This window comes from Vidua macroura, chromosome 9, assembly GCF_024509145.1.
Source record: "Vidua macroura isolate BioBank_ID:100142 chromosome 9, ASM2450914v1, whole genome shotgun sequence".
Taxonomy (NCBI): domain Eukaryota; kingdom Metazoa; phylum Chordata; class Aves; order Passeriformes; family Viduidae; genus Vidua; species Vidua macroura.
This window is the reverse complement of record NC_071579.1, coordinates 19,737,736-19,754,469: the sequence shown is the minus strand read 5'-3', so window position 1 is coordinate 19,754,469 and position 16,734 is coordinate 19,737,736. Positions and strand designations below refer to the sequence as shown.

At 40.9% G+C, this 16,734-nt stretch overlaps 1 protein-coding gene across 6 annotated transcripts in view; it reads left to right on the top strand.

Moving 5' to 3' along the window:
• The first annotated feature begins 2,775 nt into the window (after positions 1-2,775).
• The window catches only part of ADGRL2 (adhesion G protein-coupled receptor L2), a 155,733-nt gene continuing 141,774 nt past the window's right edge, over positions 2,776-16,734 (top strand). For all 6 annotated transcript variants that reach the window (XM_053984946.1, XM_053984944.1, XM_053984945.1 and 3 more), the window contains exon 1: positions 2,776-3,116. The gene's annotated coding sequence lies outside the window, so the exon portion shown is untranslated. The remainder of the gene's footprint in view (positions 3,117-16,734) is intronic.

Below are 16,734 nucleotides of genomic sequence, written 5' to 3'. Positions count from 1 at the left end.
AGAAAGAGAGAGAGAGAGAGAAAGAGAGAAAGAAAGAGAAAGGAGGACTTGTTAATGATAAAACTTTGGTAAAATCATAGCAAGTCAATATATATATCTCCATTTCTATGACCCTCTTTTTAAACATATTTCCATAATAGATGCATCCAGTCCTTTCAATGAAAATCAGCTTCTAATACAATATATTTAAATGCCTCTATAATTTGATTCCACTAGAAATGCATAAGGGGTTATTTAGGGTTTTTAAAGGTGTTCATAAGGATAGCAAGAAAGGGCAATTGGCTATATTAGGAATACACCAAGAACTTAATAGACACTCTGCCCTTTTGCTATGTGTTGCTCTCACAGAAACCCATACTTTTAACTATATATAGTAGGTACAAAACTGTTACACAGACAAATGTCCTTCTGTTCTGTTTGAGCCATTTTGCAGATTTAACCCAGTTGAAATCAGCCTCAGGAAGGTGCACTGCTCTCTATGGCAGAACTCCTGCTTTGGTCCTAAAGCTTGAGATTGTTCTTCCACTCCTCAGTCCCCTGAGCAGACACCCTGAACTGAAGAAGGTCAGCATGGCTGTGACATGTCCATATTTCAGTGACTTCTATCTATTCACCCCCAAGACTGTTGCTAGCATTCTTGAAAGTTTAATGTGGTTTTGAAGAGCCCTGGACCAGCTCTATGGTTCTCACTACTCCATATTGCAAGGTCTTCAAGGCCCAGTCTCCTTTTTTCATGTCATGTTTTTCTCAATACATGCTACAATTTCTGAACACTAACTGCACAGGTATGCAGAGACATCAAAATGATTAAGTAAAAAACCATTACCATTAACGAAGGTAATGATGCTGATTCTCCGGTGTGGCATAGGAGTTGTACTCTGGATTGTCAATGTGCTTTGGACCTAAAACAGTTGATCAAGCCCCAGGTGGTCCGGCCTAGTACATGCGATTTCGTGAGTAGAGGCAGTGGAGAGGATTTCATTTCAGTGCTGCAGCGAGGGAGGGGATGGCTAAAATCCCCAAACAAAGGGAGGGGGCAGTTATCAGGTCAAGTCTGAGCTGCTTCGACCGCGGTTGTCTCTCCCTCTGGTCAGCGCAGCCCCGGGCGGGCGCGGAGCGTGGGACGCACGCACGGCCCTCGCCCCCCGCTGGCACCGGCCCCGCCGCGCTCCCCGCTGGCACCGGCCCTCGCTAATGCCCAGCTGCCTCTCCCTGACCTTGAGAGCTGGGAATTGCCCATGTTGCACATCCTGGAAGGTCAGAGCGGATTCTCAGTGTTTTGCTTCCATACAGACGAGAAACACAAACCCTACAATACCAGACCTGATTTCTAAGAGCAGATTTTTGGGAGAACGCAACAACGCTACTAGACTGGGTTTTGTATCCGAGCACAGCAGTGAGTCAACTGAGTATCCTTTAAATCGTTTCCAAGTGCTGTTTACCCTGCCCTAACATGTTTTCCCTAACGCATCGCTGTGCCTCGGCGCGCCGTCCCTGCCGGGCAGAAGCCGGGCCATGTCAGTGCGAAGGAAAAAAGGAAAGGACCAGCGCAGCCGTGAAGGCGCTGGGGTGCCGGGACCCCCACGTCTTCCCGCCCTGCCTGCCCTCTCTCGCTGCTCGCCCAGCCGGTGAACGATTTTGTGGGTGATGCCGGGGAAGGGGAGGCGGGGGACAGGCGCTGCGGTGCGGAGAGCCGGCCCGGCGCGGCGAGCCCAGCCGGCCGGGCAGCTCCGCTCGGGCCCTCGCACCAGGCGGGGTGCGCGGCATCGCTGCGCGGTCGGGTACGGGCACGAAGGTGCGGCGGGGACGCCTCCGGCCGGCCGGCCTGCGCGCCTGCAGCCGCCGGGGAGGCAGAGCGAGGGGGTGGCGGCAGGCCCGAGGCCCCAGGCCCGGCCAGCGCCGGGGCCCGAGGCGCCGGGCAGGGGCGCCCAGCGGCTCCGCGGCGGCGGGCGAGCGGCTCCGCGGCGGTGCGCGCCCCTCGGCATCCGCGGCAGTGGCGCGGGCAGCGCCAGCGCGCAGCCGGTCTGCGCGGCCTCTGGTGCCGAGCGGCCGCTATTTAGCCTTCAGCCCCCCCCATCCCCCCCTTCAAATGAATGAAGGGCGGGGGGGACTGAAAAAAGACAGGAAGGGGGAGAATTTTGTCCTTCGCCGATGCCGCTCTACGTGATAATATGTTTATATGATTAGCTGAGCCCAGGGGTGGGAGCGCAGGGAGAAGGGGTGGAGATTGGAGGGGGAGGAGGCTGGGGGTGACTCCAGTTCAGAGCCGGCGGAGAGTCCGTGTCAGGACTTGGCGCTCCCCAGCCGCAGACGGAGCGGTGCACGAGCACGGAGAGGCTGCCATACATTCATTGGGATTTTTTTTTTTTTTTTTTTTTTTTTTTTTTTTTTTTTTTGGTGTGTATGTATTGCGTTTTTCCCATTACCGCGCGCGTTACTTGCTCGGCGCTCGATCTCCAGTCGTTGGCGGGGCAGCAGCACAGGGAGGAAGAGGAGAAAATCTGAGGAGGGACCGGCCCCGCACTCCGCCAGAGGCCAGAATGTCATCCCGGGAGATGTGAATCCGGTCAGTGCGAGAGACAGAGCCACGGAGGAGGGGGTCCATTGTAACATTCGAGTTGTTCCCCGCTGCCCCAGCTGCTGGCATCGTCTCCTGATCGCTTCACAGAAGGGACTCCCGAGGCTGGGCACACACACTGCACTGCGCCCGTCCTCCTCTCCATTTCGGCTTTTTTTTTTTTAGATTTTTTTTTTTTTTTTACTGAATTTATTTCTCGTGTGCGTGCGTGCGGGAGCCTGGCTGCATCGCGCGTTTGCTGCGGAGCGGAGTGTGGGGAACTGCAGGAAAATGTTGACTTAGACCCAGAAGACCCTCCCGGCCGGCTGCGTGGAGAAGAAGCCGCCCCTGCTCTGCGCTGCCCCAGCCCTCCGAGCCGCAGCGCCGGCTGCCGCCCGCTCCCGCCCCAGCCCGCCGCCCGCCCGCTCCCGCGCCGCCGCCGGGGCCCCGGGACTAACTCTGCCGCGATCTCCCGCAGCCCCGCGCTCGGCGGGCTGACCCGGACCGCCGGTCCCGCCGGGGACACAGACGCCGGCCCGCCTTCGGCTCCCAGACATAGGTAAGCGGAGCCCCGCGCTGCAGCCTCGCCGCGCGTTCCTGCCGGCGCCTGCTCCCTGACTCCTGGATGTTCCCCTGCCGAGCCGCCGGCAGGGATGCACTTACTTTAGGGTCTGCCTCGCCTGCCGCTGCCGCGGGGCCGCGGCCGTGCGGAGCGATGTGCCCCTCGCTGAGCCCGCGGCTCTGGGCGCGGGCGGCGCGGCGGCGCCGCTGCTCCGCACGGCCGCGCTCCGCCCGCGCGGAACGGCCGCGCTCCGCCGCCGCCCCCCCGCGCCCTGCGGAGGGACCTGCGGCAGCCGCGGCCGTCCCGCCGCCCCGCCCGCCGCCGCTGGCCGCCCCGCCGCGGGGGCTGCGGGCCGGGGTCCGCCCGCCGAGCAGGCCCGGTGCTCCGCGGCGCGCCCCGCGCAGCGCGCAAAGTTGCCTCCGTTCGCTAAATAATTACCTGTTGCGGGTTTATTTGTGTAACTCTGCCGAGCGCCCGGCTCCTAGCCCGTGCGGGGTGGGGGGTGGCTGTGGGAAGAGGAATAAATTACCCTTTGTCGGCTGTGGGGTGAGAACAACTTTTTTTAAATTTTTTTTTCTTTTTATTTCTATTTATTTTCACATGTAGAAATCTGGGGCCATCTGGAGACAGAAAACAGTGTGTCATGAGGCACCGTTGCTGTGTCTGGCTCTAAAAATAACATCTTGTTGTTAGTCTGCGCCGGCCCTGCTGGGATTTGAGCGCGGTTTGTCAGAAAGTAAAGAGCTCTGCTGGTGCTCAGGTGTGTTTTCTTTGCCCAGAAATGCCCCTGTGCGCGACGGAAGGAATCCTGCGGAACAAATGTTCTGCTGTTTGGCTTCCTCAGACGCCCCGGCTCCCTCCTTTTGTTGCTTGCCACGAAAAGAGGTGCCATTTCGCATCATTCTGCAGAAATTGTTTGAATTAATGCAAGTGTGAATTCTTACCGTTTGAAGGAGGGTATTAGCATATCAAAGGTTCCTTAGCTCCGGCTCAATTGAGAAAACTTCAGCTTGTCTTCCATTTGCTTCCAAGAAGAGGCCCAAAGGGCAGTGGGAATTGTAAAGGGGTAAAATGGGGAGGTGGATTTGGGTTATGTTTCTGAACTTTTGCTGTTTTGCAATTATGCGAGTGAAAAACAAGGTCCCTCCGCTGCAGAGCCCTTGCAAGCGCTCGGACAATTACGCTCTATTGATTAATGGTTTGTTCCGAGCAAAAAAGTGACCTTTTATGACAGGCACTGTGGCGTGGTTTCTGATTCCTCTTTTCTGGGAGGGGGATTCAGAAAGTGCTTTCTCCCGCGCTCTTGCTCTGGGTATGGCCTACACGTTACTGCGTTACTGCATGGAGGGATGAATGGGGAAGACCTTCTAATTACTTCAGAAAACAAATGAAATCTTGTAATAAAAGACTTCTTGGTTCCAGGCCTTTGAAACAAATATGCTTCCTTCCTTAATGGGTGGGTAGGCTGGAATAATAGATATTTTTATGGAGAGTTTTAAAAGAAGTTTTGATCACCACCGGCCATATGTTTCCATTTCCTTTTCAATCTAGAAAAAGTGAAAATGAGTAATTCTTATAATCTCATTTAATCAGTGATACTGTGTTTGCAAAGATAACCTAATTTGTGGTTAGTATTACCGTAGAATAAATAATTCTCAACCAGCTATGGCAGTAGTGCTGTTTTGGTGGCTGTGTAGAACATGTACCTCATTTCAAGTTGTTTTACGAGACTACACTATTCATATTTTTTTGTTCTTTTGTTACTATTTTCTTGAGTTTGAAAGGGGATGTGGCCTGGCCTACCCTTTTATTACCTTTGCAAATCAATATTCATAATCCAGCAACCCAAAAGCCAAGCAAAATCCAGTTATCCATCAATAAGTTGGGACCTTTTCCAGGGACCAGATGTTTCTTGGGAACTGTATTCTGGTTTATATCTCTGGCAAAAAAGAACTTCCTGAATTTTCCTTGTCTATTGCTTCTTTCCAAACCTTTTACTTGAGTCATACAGATACTAAAACAGGAATTTTGTGATTTTAAAAAGTTGGTTTAAGTCATTGATATGTGGCATTTGGTCTGTTGTTGGGTGGGTTTGTTTGTTTTATATTTTTTTTTCTTCTGATTCACCATTTGGGGGGCGTTTCTTTTACTGCCATGAAAGTGATGCGCCTTTAGGCTTTCAGGCTTCAATTTCCTTTCATGTAATGTAGGAACTGAGTATATATGGAAAAACACTGCAGCTGATCAAGTAATTTATATAGATTTCTGTTATTCTTAGATGGACACGGCTATTTGGGCATTTTGTAAATAGATGTATTTAGTGGCCCTAAAATTAGATAATTACTTTCAGGTAATTTCCAGGAGTTTATTTACCTAATGTCTTCAGTTGTCTGAAGTAGTATCTTTTGGTGGTGTAAAAGGAACATATTGATGTAATTGCCATTATCACACTTAAGTTGCTGTTAACTAGTCTGCTTTGAATGCAGAGGGCTGTAAAGAAAGCACATTATCCTTTCAGCTATTAGGGATAATCTAAAAATTGTCTTGGAAATGTTGTACTTTGGTTTATGTGACAGCAACCCCAAATTCGACAAATCTCTAAAGGTAAAAAGTAGTAAAAAGAAGATTTTCTGATTCAGATGACAAAATTGGACCACTTAGAGAAAAATTAATGTGCTCCAGAAGCACTTCAGCTGCCATTTTCAATCACTGTGGGTTACTATGTGTTGGCAACAGTAAAAAAGCAGAGACGTTCAGATAGCTCAGGGAGCTGGTAGTTGGGGGAATCGGGATGTTAAATCATGTGGGGTAGAACAAACCAATTACTTCAGGTTTTGACTTGAGAATTTCCAGTAAACATTTTTTTTTCTGGCTTTTGGCTCCCTGGCTCATTAATAGACCAACATCAAAGCAAGCAACCAAACTTCCAAATGTTATAAAAACTAATGTAAAGATACAGATCTCACATGTAGTCTTGCAAGTCTTAATTTAAAACAAGCAGTTGGAGTTTTTATTGCTGCAATTTTCACAATCAGCAGAGACATTAACACCAGGCTTCTGGGTGTTTCCCTTCTTAAAATGAGCAAGAGGAAAGCTTTAAAAAAACCAAAGTGTGCTTAGTTAGTTCTTATTTGATCACTTCAGAAGCTTTCTCAATGTTTTATTTATCTCTTACCACTTTGAATGTGTAAGATCAGGAAAGGGGGTTACTCAGGATTCCTAGTCTCTAGTAAGGAAGCACCTTATTAAAGTTTAAATAAGCAAGGTAGTATAGTCTTAGGAGTTTGTAGTCTTTTTGGTTAATAGTATGTAATAATATGGTTGATTTTATTCTGGAATGTGATACGTAGACATGACATTTTGATGAATAGATATTTTTAAAATGAGAATAGTTGTGATGAAAAAAATTTCCTACAGTTTTGAATTACAGCTTTATTTAAAAGGCCATAATTTGCACTTAAAGGTTTTGGAGAGAGAAATCTCTAGTTAGACAAAATATTTATCAAAGTTTTGTTTGAAATACATTTCTAATAGTGTGTCATAAATTAATGTAAATCATAATAGCCATACAGTAGAAAGCATTGTTTAACATCTAGAGAGCACAGAAACTCAATCATAAGTTTTTAGTGAAATTTGGACTAAAAGTTTATGTATTTCCAAGCCCTTGCTCATCCTCTGTCCACCCAAAATGTTGATATACCTGTAAGAAAATGCTGTTACCTTGTACTATGGCTCCTGTTGGATTCTGCCATACCTCATATTAATGACAGATAACCTACCAGTAACACTTCATATCAAAAAATGCTCTGTGATTCCTCTGCATTTCCACTACGGAATATTTGTGGAGGATTGATTATACAGGAACTGTGAGTAGCAAATAGTGATTTTTACCTAGTCAGCTGCAAGTGAAGAAGTTAAACTACGTGTTGTGTGTAGTGGAAGTCATACCCACGCACAGGTAAACAAGCAGTCAGCTATGAACCAAGGCAGTTCAGAGCACAGGCTAGTGAAATTTGTAGTCAGTCATGTTACCTGGAGATGTCATGCTAAACAGACTCTTTCAAAGCATTTTTTAGGATTGATGTTTGTGATGTACAAAAGTGATTTGAAATTGTGAGAAATTCACTTCCATAAGTATTTATGTTCAGCTTTTAAACTTAAAAGCTGTCTATTATTTCTAAAAACACCCTGTGTTTGAAAGGGGTAAAAAAAAAATTAACCATCATGGTTGTAATTGGATGTCAAGAAAACTGGAAAAAACAACAACCTATTTTAAGGCCATTCTCAATACTGTTAACAATCGTGTTTAATATTTAAGTAGCTTTCGAAGATGGCTGCATTTTTTTTCCAACAGTTTTTAAAATAAAAGTGGCAGGCGGCTCTGGAATATTGGTAACTTGTGATTTAATTTGAATATATACCTGGTGTAGAAAATACTTGTAGTCTTTATTTAGCAAATGTGATTCCTTTTAACATTCTTCATTTAGAAAGTGAAAGATGACAGGCTTAAAGCCCTCTTCAGTAGATCATTTTCTAGGAGTTCATGTTTCTTTCAGCCTGTAATATATGAGATGTGTTTCTACAGCATGGACTGGGAAGATTGTGTCACTTAATATCAGCAATTTAGTTATAGAAATACACTTGCTTAGTGAGTGCTATGATCTGACAGCATTCTCTAGATGCAAACTGATAGTTAACTAGAAATTGATTCCAAAAGGAGGAAGGAAAAAAAGTCTTCAAATTCAGACTCATAGCATCTCCAAGTAATGGATTGTTATATTAAATGGAGCATTTTATGGGTTTTAGAAGAATATGTAATACACGTATGTCATGAATTCATTCTTTCTGATTTTCATGAGGTACTCTAATGATTCAACCAACTCTAGCTTGCCATTTACCCAAATTATTTAGAAATGCAGGATAGTAAAAAGCATTGCAGCCTGACTGAAGCAAGCACAACACCTGCAGGTAGAGTGCAGTGTCTGGCAAAATGCTGTTGATTGTTACTCTGGCACAAAGCAAGCTTAAATACAGTTTGCTTAATTACAACAAAAATGTTTTTTTATGAGTAAGATACTCCATGTTTGGGGAATGTTTTGTGTGTTGTCTGCTAAGTAAAATCCCATCACGCGTGTATACGTTTGTTCAATTATCACAGCAGCTAAGAGGAGGGAAAAAATCAATTTACCCTGAAAAGCACCAGAAATAAGATTACCTTGGCTAGTAGGAACTTGCCAGCACTGTCTAAATTGCTTAATATTATCAAATGTTGCCATTTTTCATGTTCAGTAAAAAGGATATTGACTATTCTACATGTCCAGGTCTGCTATTTGTCTATTTCTTTATAAGGTATAAGCATGTCTTATTTTTATTCCTACAATAGCAGTTACAGATAAATCGGAGGCTCTAACAATAACTTTATAAAATAGATGGAATAATACTGTTCACTGGAGAAATAGTGTTTACTTGAGATAAGTGATAACAACTAGTTTTTTCACTTGTTGTTCTCTTAACAGACAAATGTAAATACCTTAGCAGACATTTCAGAGTGAAAGGCGAGAGATAAAATGTAATTACTTTTCAGGGTGGCTCTGACGATGCCCATGTTCTTGTCTGTAATACAAAAAAAAAAATCTTTGCTCATCACCTCAGAATATGAAGGCCATTGTTACTTCTCAATATAAAAATATTTTCTGATTTCTGATGTTGACCTTAGTATTCATCATTAGCTCTTCTATGTAAGCTGGAATCCTTATAGCCATGAATTTTAGTTGCTGTTATCCAACGGAGCATTTAATAGAGCACCTAATGGACTCTGCTCCTGTATTTTTCTTGAATGCATAGCATCTTGCTTCATTCAGTCACCAAAACTAACTTTGCTACAAGGACAGGCAACACGACAAGTTAGAATCAATGGACCATTTGTAGGTCACAAAGTCACTTTACTGGAATTTCAGAGGAAACTGGTTGAAAAGACAGGACAAATGTCACTTTGAATAGAGATGTTTAAATCAGACTTCTGCCTTAGGGTAAAATTTAGGTCTGTTGTAGCCTAGATGTAATGTCTCCCTCTACAGAGCACAGCATTAATCATGGCTTGACAAGTGATCATGGGCTGAGAGAAATAGGGCCTGTCTTAGTCTTGTGGTTATTTTTTTTTTCCTAATCTTAATCTCTTAGGAGCACATTATAAACACTAACATTTACACAAAAAGATTTAACTATCAATGTCTGTGTTTCAGTAGTGAGGGTAGCTAGCTTCGGAGAAAATCTAGTTAGAGTTAATAAGAAGCTACTTGTGTTTCTTACATAGATTCAGTATTAGGAATATTTTCCTTTTAACGTAGTGCAGGGCTTTTTTGTCTTAAGAGATTTATTTTATGCCATTTCCTCATACAAATATAGTAGAGTCTCGGTCTGCCTGTTTTGTTCCTTGGTGTACTAAATAACTCTAAATCTTTTTTCTTTACAGTTGTTTTACAATGTGTTTATCACCCAAGAAAGATACTTCCTTCTGCAAAACAGGCAGTATAGGGAAAAGGGGGAGCAGTTTTTCTAAAATGTAACACAGATGAGTGGTTTTTTTTACTATGTTTATATGTTCATGATGTGTTACTTTATTGCAATGGGCTACAAAACTGGAATGAAATACCGTGAATGAAGAGTGCTATTTAAGATCCCGAGTTCTGATACTATGCAAATTGTGTTTAATACTTAAATAAGGGATGTCTTGATTCATAGATAGATGTGGGAGTGTTTATACATTTTATGGTAAAGGAGGGAATTTTCCCATTTCTTGGGCTTTTTTGCTGCTTCCTGTGGTGGGGACAGTGTGGGAGCAGCCGAGCGCTGGGTGAGCCCCAGGGCTAGAGAGGTGCAGCTCCTTCATGGTTACATTTGTGTCGGCAACTGCTGGAAAAATAGATAGTATCAGTGAAGTAGCGGCGAAACGATTTATCACTGGAGAACGATGCTTTAAAAATTAGAGTACTTCTGTTTACCCAGTTGACTATGGATGTGATAAAATCCCCAGTCTCTCCTTTAGGTTGGGCTGCTGCTTTCCTTTGTGCCCTCTGTTGGTATTTTCCCATCAGTCGACACCTCACACCGATTACTGCTCTGAATCCAGATGACAGAATAATAACGCCGATTACTGCTAAAAGTTGTTTCTGGCAGCTGGGGAGGGGATGACCGACCTTGTTGCTGACTATCAGACTTGCTCTGCTGTTGATGGGCTGGGGTGTGCATAGAGAGAGAGCCTTACTGTGAAATCAGTGCTGCAGTGGTGGAGAGCGATCACATGCCAGAAGGAGACTTTAATTCACTTTTCTATGTATTCTCTGTAATTTTTTACAGCATTGCAGTCTACGCTGGGGTGAGCAGTGTTCAGAAACAATTCCCTCTCAGTAGGCAGCATTGCTTTTAAATAAAGTGACGTTTTAAGAAAATATTTCTGAGAACAAGTTCTACTGTTGACTCTTCATTTCTCTGGCAAATTCCTGATGTCTGTGTTGATGGTAGGCAGAATTCATCTGATCGAGGCATCCTTTCATTAGACTATTACACTAATTTTTAGACTTTTTCAATGTGAAGTGACCAATTTGGGAAAAAACCTGCTTTCCCAGAATGAATAATGATTGAATCTTCATTTTGAACAAAATGAGTGTTCTACAGAAGACCAATTCTTAACTATTTTGTTGGCTGTGTCTCCAGCAGCTTTTATTTGCTTTAGTCTAATAAGTATTTCTTAAATGCAGACTGTCAATTGGTGAGGGTGATTCTTGTGTAAATCAGTATAAAGTGCTTAAAGGAGAGAAAGTGCCTAAGCAGTGGTGTATTCCTGGTTGAGCTTCTGTGCCAGGAACACGGGTGTAGGCTGAGAGTTGTTTTGAAGAGAGAGGGGAGGTGCAGGCTGACATAATCTGAAATTGAGAAGAAATCCTTTTGCCCTTCAGGCAGTAATCTTACCCGTGCTTGAAGAGAGCATCATCTTTCCAAAAAGTTGTTGGCATTTTTTTCCCCCTGCTTTCTTTATTTCCTCATTTGAGCAGGTGTATAATAATATCTCATAGTAACTGGTTGATGATCCAACTATTAAAGATATTCCATCAGCAAAGAAGAGCTTTATTTGCAGCAGTCACATCATCTTGAAATGAACACCCAAAATTTGTCTTATATTTATCCTGTGTAATGGCTGTAGCCATACTGAAATATCAGTACTGAAATGGCTGTATCCAACTGAAATAGGAGTATTTTTCTCCTCCATGTTTTTGTTTTGGGTGGAGTTTTCATGGGTTTTTTTTGCTTGTTTGTTTGTTTTCTTTTAAAAAAAGCTGACATTGAAACCTTGAAGGGTTGTTTTTTCAAGTTCATTTTCCCAGTGAAAATTAAAGTTGACACAGGGCATATGTGACTTTATGCCCAATGTGTATGCATTCATTTTCTGAATGTTCTTCATGAGTCTGAGGGCACTACGTGCAGAAAGTGAGATTTCGCTCTGTAAGAGAAACAAAACCACAGGCATACATTTGTTCTTGCTGTGTGAGAAGAGAAATTAATGTTGCCTGATGGCTTCCCAGTTTTTTGGGTGTGTGCTAAAGGTTAGATAGGATGAAGGCTTAATTACAATGTACTTAATATTTATAGCTTTATTCACTGAAGCTTTGTCCCATTTGCATTGAAGGAATTTTTATCTAGAGAGCTCATCCCATTACGGCAAACAAACTTGAGACATTTTAAGGTGAGGGTAATGTCTTTTGGGGGAAAAGCAGTTTACTTCCAGTTGGATGAAAACTACATTGTTACTTCATGATTTGATTTAAATTGATAAGGAACTTTTTTTAATATATATAATTTAATTTTCAAGATAACTTACCATTCAGTTCAATTGCATTTTAAACTTTGGTGGAGTGCATGTGTAATTGTATCCAAAAGTGACATTAGGTTTTTCCTCCTAGCAGTAAATAGAATGAAGGGATGCTGCTGTTTGGTTGGTTTTCAGTTAGACAAATGCATGAGATAGGATGGACTTGTTTTACTGTTAGGGGTGGTCTTTCATTTTTGTTTAGCTCTGGACAAACAGAGCAATTTTTAAATTGTCTTTTTTTTTTTTTTTCCTCTTTTTTATCTTTTATTTTTTTTCTGCACTGAAAGCATTTAGATGACTTTGGAAAAAGAAACTTGTGTGACTTGATACAGGAAAGACTAAAGCTGAATGTTTAACTTTTCTAAGGAGACAAGAGGAGACAGAGAGCTGGGGAAAAAAGCGGAGTATGTTTCCTGTGTTACCTCCTTATGCTGGATAACATCGGAGAAGGATTTCTGGGGGAGTTTCTTTAAAATGATGACTGATTATTTGGTTTCCTATGCTGGCTGTTGCCCACATTTCTCACATATTTTTGCTCATTCTTATTATTACCTGCAGAGGGAGCTTGTATATGAGATAATCAGAGTAATCAAGGCATTCAGGGCTGAATTGTTTCCAGTAAGTACAATTTCATTTCACTGTGCCTTTTCTGTTATGCAGAGCAGAAGGGCTCTGCAAGACAGCTTTTAAAAAGGCTGTCCATCAGTAACAGCAAATCACAGTGGGCAAAGATTTTAAAACATCAATAAGAACAAGCCAACTTAAAAAATACTTCATATTTCAAAGAAGTGCCTATTAATCAGAAGTTTAAAAAAGAGATGAGGAAAACAATTCTTGCCGGTCAAGGTGCAAGAAGACTGTTTTGGTATTCTGTATGACAGGAAGCAGATTTTTGTTGCAAAAACTGTCTTCTCAGATTCTAAAAATGTCATGTTAGCATCAGAGAGACAGCAGAGTACTTTCAGGTCTTCGACATATCTCGTGCAGAGTAGCGTGGTAGCCAAAAAGAAGTAGGTAAGTATTTCCTATTTACCCAAGCAGTGTTATGGATCATAATCAAGGTGTCTGTGGATGAAAGGCTAACTCTTAATTTTGTTTTTTCTCTATTTAAAATATAAAGAGGTGAATGAGTTTCATCCAAACTGAGGAATTGATCCAGTCAAGTGCTAAAGCAGGCAAACAGCTGTAAGGATTTCTTTCTAAAGCTTTAATAAATGCTGACAACAAAGAGCAAGGAATGTCTTAACCTAAGTTTATTTGTAAATTGTAACTTAAAAACTAGCTTGAAGAATCAGAAAATTGTACTTTAGGTAGTGATTTTTCCTTAATTTAGCACAATGAAATAAATCATCTGGCGTATTGCAGGCTTCATAATTTGTATTTTAGTTATCTGGATAATGAAAGTGTGTGATCCTTCAAAAAGTTAAGATTTCAGAGAAGAAAATATCAAGAAGCATATTAGATGGTACTTGGATTTATTCTATACTTCTCTTTGAAAAATGGTGGCAGTCATTTTACTTTAAAATATTTCAGTAAACTTAAAGATGATTTGCTATGATATTGTTAGGAAATAAAGCAGTATGTATGCACATTCCATAAAACAGAAACAGATTTCTGTAATATACTCTCCTCTGATAAATCTGTGGTGTAAATTAGTCAAATAGTTTATTTTTTTTCCTTTTTTGTTAGTTTAAATGAACAGAACTTTAAACTTAATATACATTTAGCCTAACATGATCTTAGGGGTTTAGTTTGGATTCTCTTTTTAAACATCGGGGAAGATTTACCATATCTAAAAGAGTAGTAACTCTGTGTCAATATATTATTTATACTGGCTAATCCTTTCTAATGTGAAAAGTCAGCTTGTTATTGTAACACCAAATGGCCCTCTAAGTAGGGAAACAGTTAAGTAGATCTCCTGTAATAGGTTGTTGTCTAATAAAGAGATTTATGGTATTGGCAAGGGCTATTGTATAGGTATTACCCTCTCACAGCATGATCATGTATTATCTTAACAACTCAGTGCCACATTTATGTTGAGCATTTTCATAACAGGGTAAGAATATTAGCCACAGCAATTACACCCCAATAGGATTATAATGGTAAGATTTACAGAAAATATATAAATTTTGTCTTTCATGGAGATTTTGGTAAGTGCTAGGAGTTGAAAAGTTGTGCCATCCTTTTTGCATGGGAAAATACTGATGTGTAAGTCATGATGAAGAAAGAGAGGTTTGTTAATTTAATCTTGTTGAGGAATTGTGGAGAGGCAAGAACATAATCTTTCTTTACACAGTCTGTCCTTTTCTTTCCTGGTGAGGTAGAGATGTTTCAGAAGTTCCACTCAGTGGAGGCTGCCGTACAATATGAAAATCGAGACGTGAATGTAGCTTTAGTTCTGTTGTGAGGATAATGCAGCTGCGATTAAGATATATTTTTAACAGCCTTGTACTTTGAAGGTAGAACAATGGTAATTTAGGTGCTACATTGGAAGAGCCTACTTGAAAAAAATCATGTAATTTTTTTGTTTTAGCTGTAGCGTAACACGTTTTCTCTTTCACTAGTGCCAGGTTTTTATGGTGATAAGTAACTTAGATAATTTTTAAAATGACTGCAAGCAACAAAAGTGACAATAATGTCGTACTTGTACAATTTTCATATAAGTGACATTCAAGCTGTTCCTTAATTCTTAAAATTTTCCATCTGTTTTTTAAAAAACCAAAAAAGTGAGACATTAATACTCACTTACTTGGCAGAAGCAATGTTCCAGTCACATTTAATAAAACTAAATTATGTTTTGTCAATAAAAAACACTTATGGGGACTAATTGAACAAAATGCATTAGGTTATATAGTCATTTATGAATAACTGCATTGAGTAGCACAGCAGTCTGCATGGCAGTGTGATGAAACAGCCACTTATTTTAACATGGTATCTTGAGCTATAATTCAGTAAATACTGAAATAATGAGTGTTTAAACAAACAAAATACCTTTATTTCCCTGATTTCCTGTACCAATATTAGAATAAGGTAATTCCAAATTAAAAAAATATATAATGGCAATTCTTACTGTACAAAAAACTTCCAGTACATGTGGCATACATTGTAGATGTGCAGTGGTAGTATTGGTTAAATTTATAAGACACATTTCCTGGGTGCTTTAGATTAATTCTATGTGTAAGAGTTTCTGTAGAAAGATTCTGTACCCATCTGTTTTAAATTGTTATTGATCACTAGAGAAAAGATGTCCATGTTTCTTTTGACATGATATATTCCGCTTCTGAAAATGTGCTAGAAGTTGCCCATGGATTTGAATATGGGATTTGTTGTGTTTTACTGGAAAATAACTGGGACCTCAAAGCTGCTTTAAAGTTAATATTCAGAACTTCATTATTTTTGTTATGGTAGCAGTGTATGGCTTCATCTGTGACCAGTAGCTCATGCATATTGTGTCTAGCACAAAATTCTGGAACTTTGTCTATAGTTTTGTGTTCAGAAAAAGAATAACATTTTCTATTTTAGATAAACTCCTGTAGGTTCTTAGGTTGGCTTCACATTTCATTCATTTTGAACTGTGGAAAGTGACCGTATCTTTTGTCTGTAAGTGAAAAGAAGGCACAAAAGGATGAATGTTCCCCCCAGTGAAAGTGGAGCTCCAGCCGATTTAAGAGCGTGAACTGTGACTGCATTGTTGAGGGCAGTGCTTGGCTTGTTATACCCAAGCTAAGAAGAAGCCAGTACTTAGAATAAAAGGGTGAACAATGCATAAAAATTCAGAAAAAGGTAAAGCATTGTATCCGCACTTTAATATTACAAGTATTTATCATTCATTTTGAAAGTATTAAACTAGATTGCAGTGGATTTGTTTTACATGGATTTATCATTTAAAAAGTTGTCTAATGTTTCGGAATACAATTCCTACATTTGAAAGAGAAAAATATATGCAGAAATATTCTTACCAAATTGTTAGCCTTATGTGCTCTCTTGAAACATATTCAGAACGTGTATACATATAACTGTGAGGTAGATTAACCATTTTTCTTTTTGTACAAATGCCATAATGAATGGCCTCTTAAAATCAGTATTCTTCTGTTTGCAAGACAACAAATCAAAGCACAAATCCACACTGTAGTCATTTTACTTGTAGTGTGCATTAGAAGTGAAGCCACTCTAAGTCATACTTAACTGCCCACAGACAACTAACCCTGAAGAAGGGGCAAGTCTTTTTCTTTTTCTGTCTTTTTTATTATTATTTATATCTCTTTGTCTGTTTGGAACAGCCATGCTGTTATGACTAATAAAGCTTTTGTATTTGGCAAATGGGATGCAAGTAATCAGCAGTTCTTGGCTCATGAGTGAAAAATCTGCTGAGCAGAGCACATAAAACCAATATAACCTTTCAAGTATACCTGTGAATAAAATTCTTCCTTATGTTTCTGTCACCTATATAGTAATTCATCTATCCTTCCTACATCTTCACTTCTAATGGTATTATTTCTGATTACAGTGTTTTTTGATCAGTAGCATGATAAGCAAATATTGCTTGAACAGCTTTTAATTTAAAAAAACAAATATAAGATTATAGGGACCAGCAGCGAAGTCAGCATCTTTGTGCTATCTACTGATTAACAGCCAATTGAAAAATTTGGCTTATTTTAATTATATTTAGCTTAATATCCCTCCAGCATGTGATTTATCGCTAAGATTCTGTAGTCAGTGAATCTTAGTTCTTGCATATTTTCCACAGAG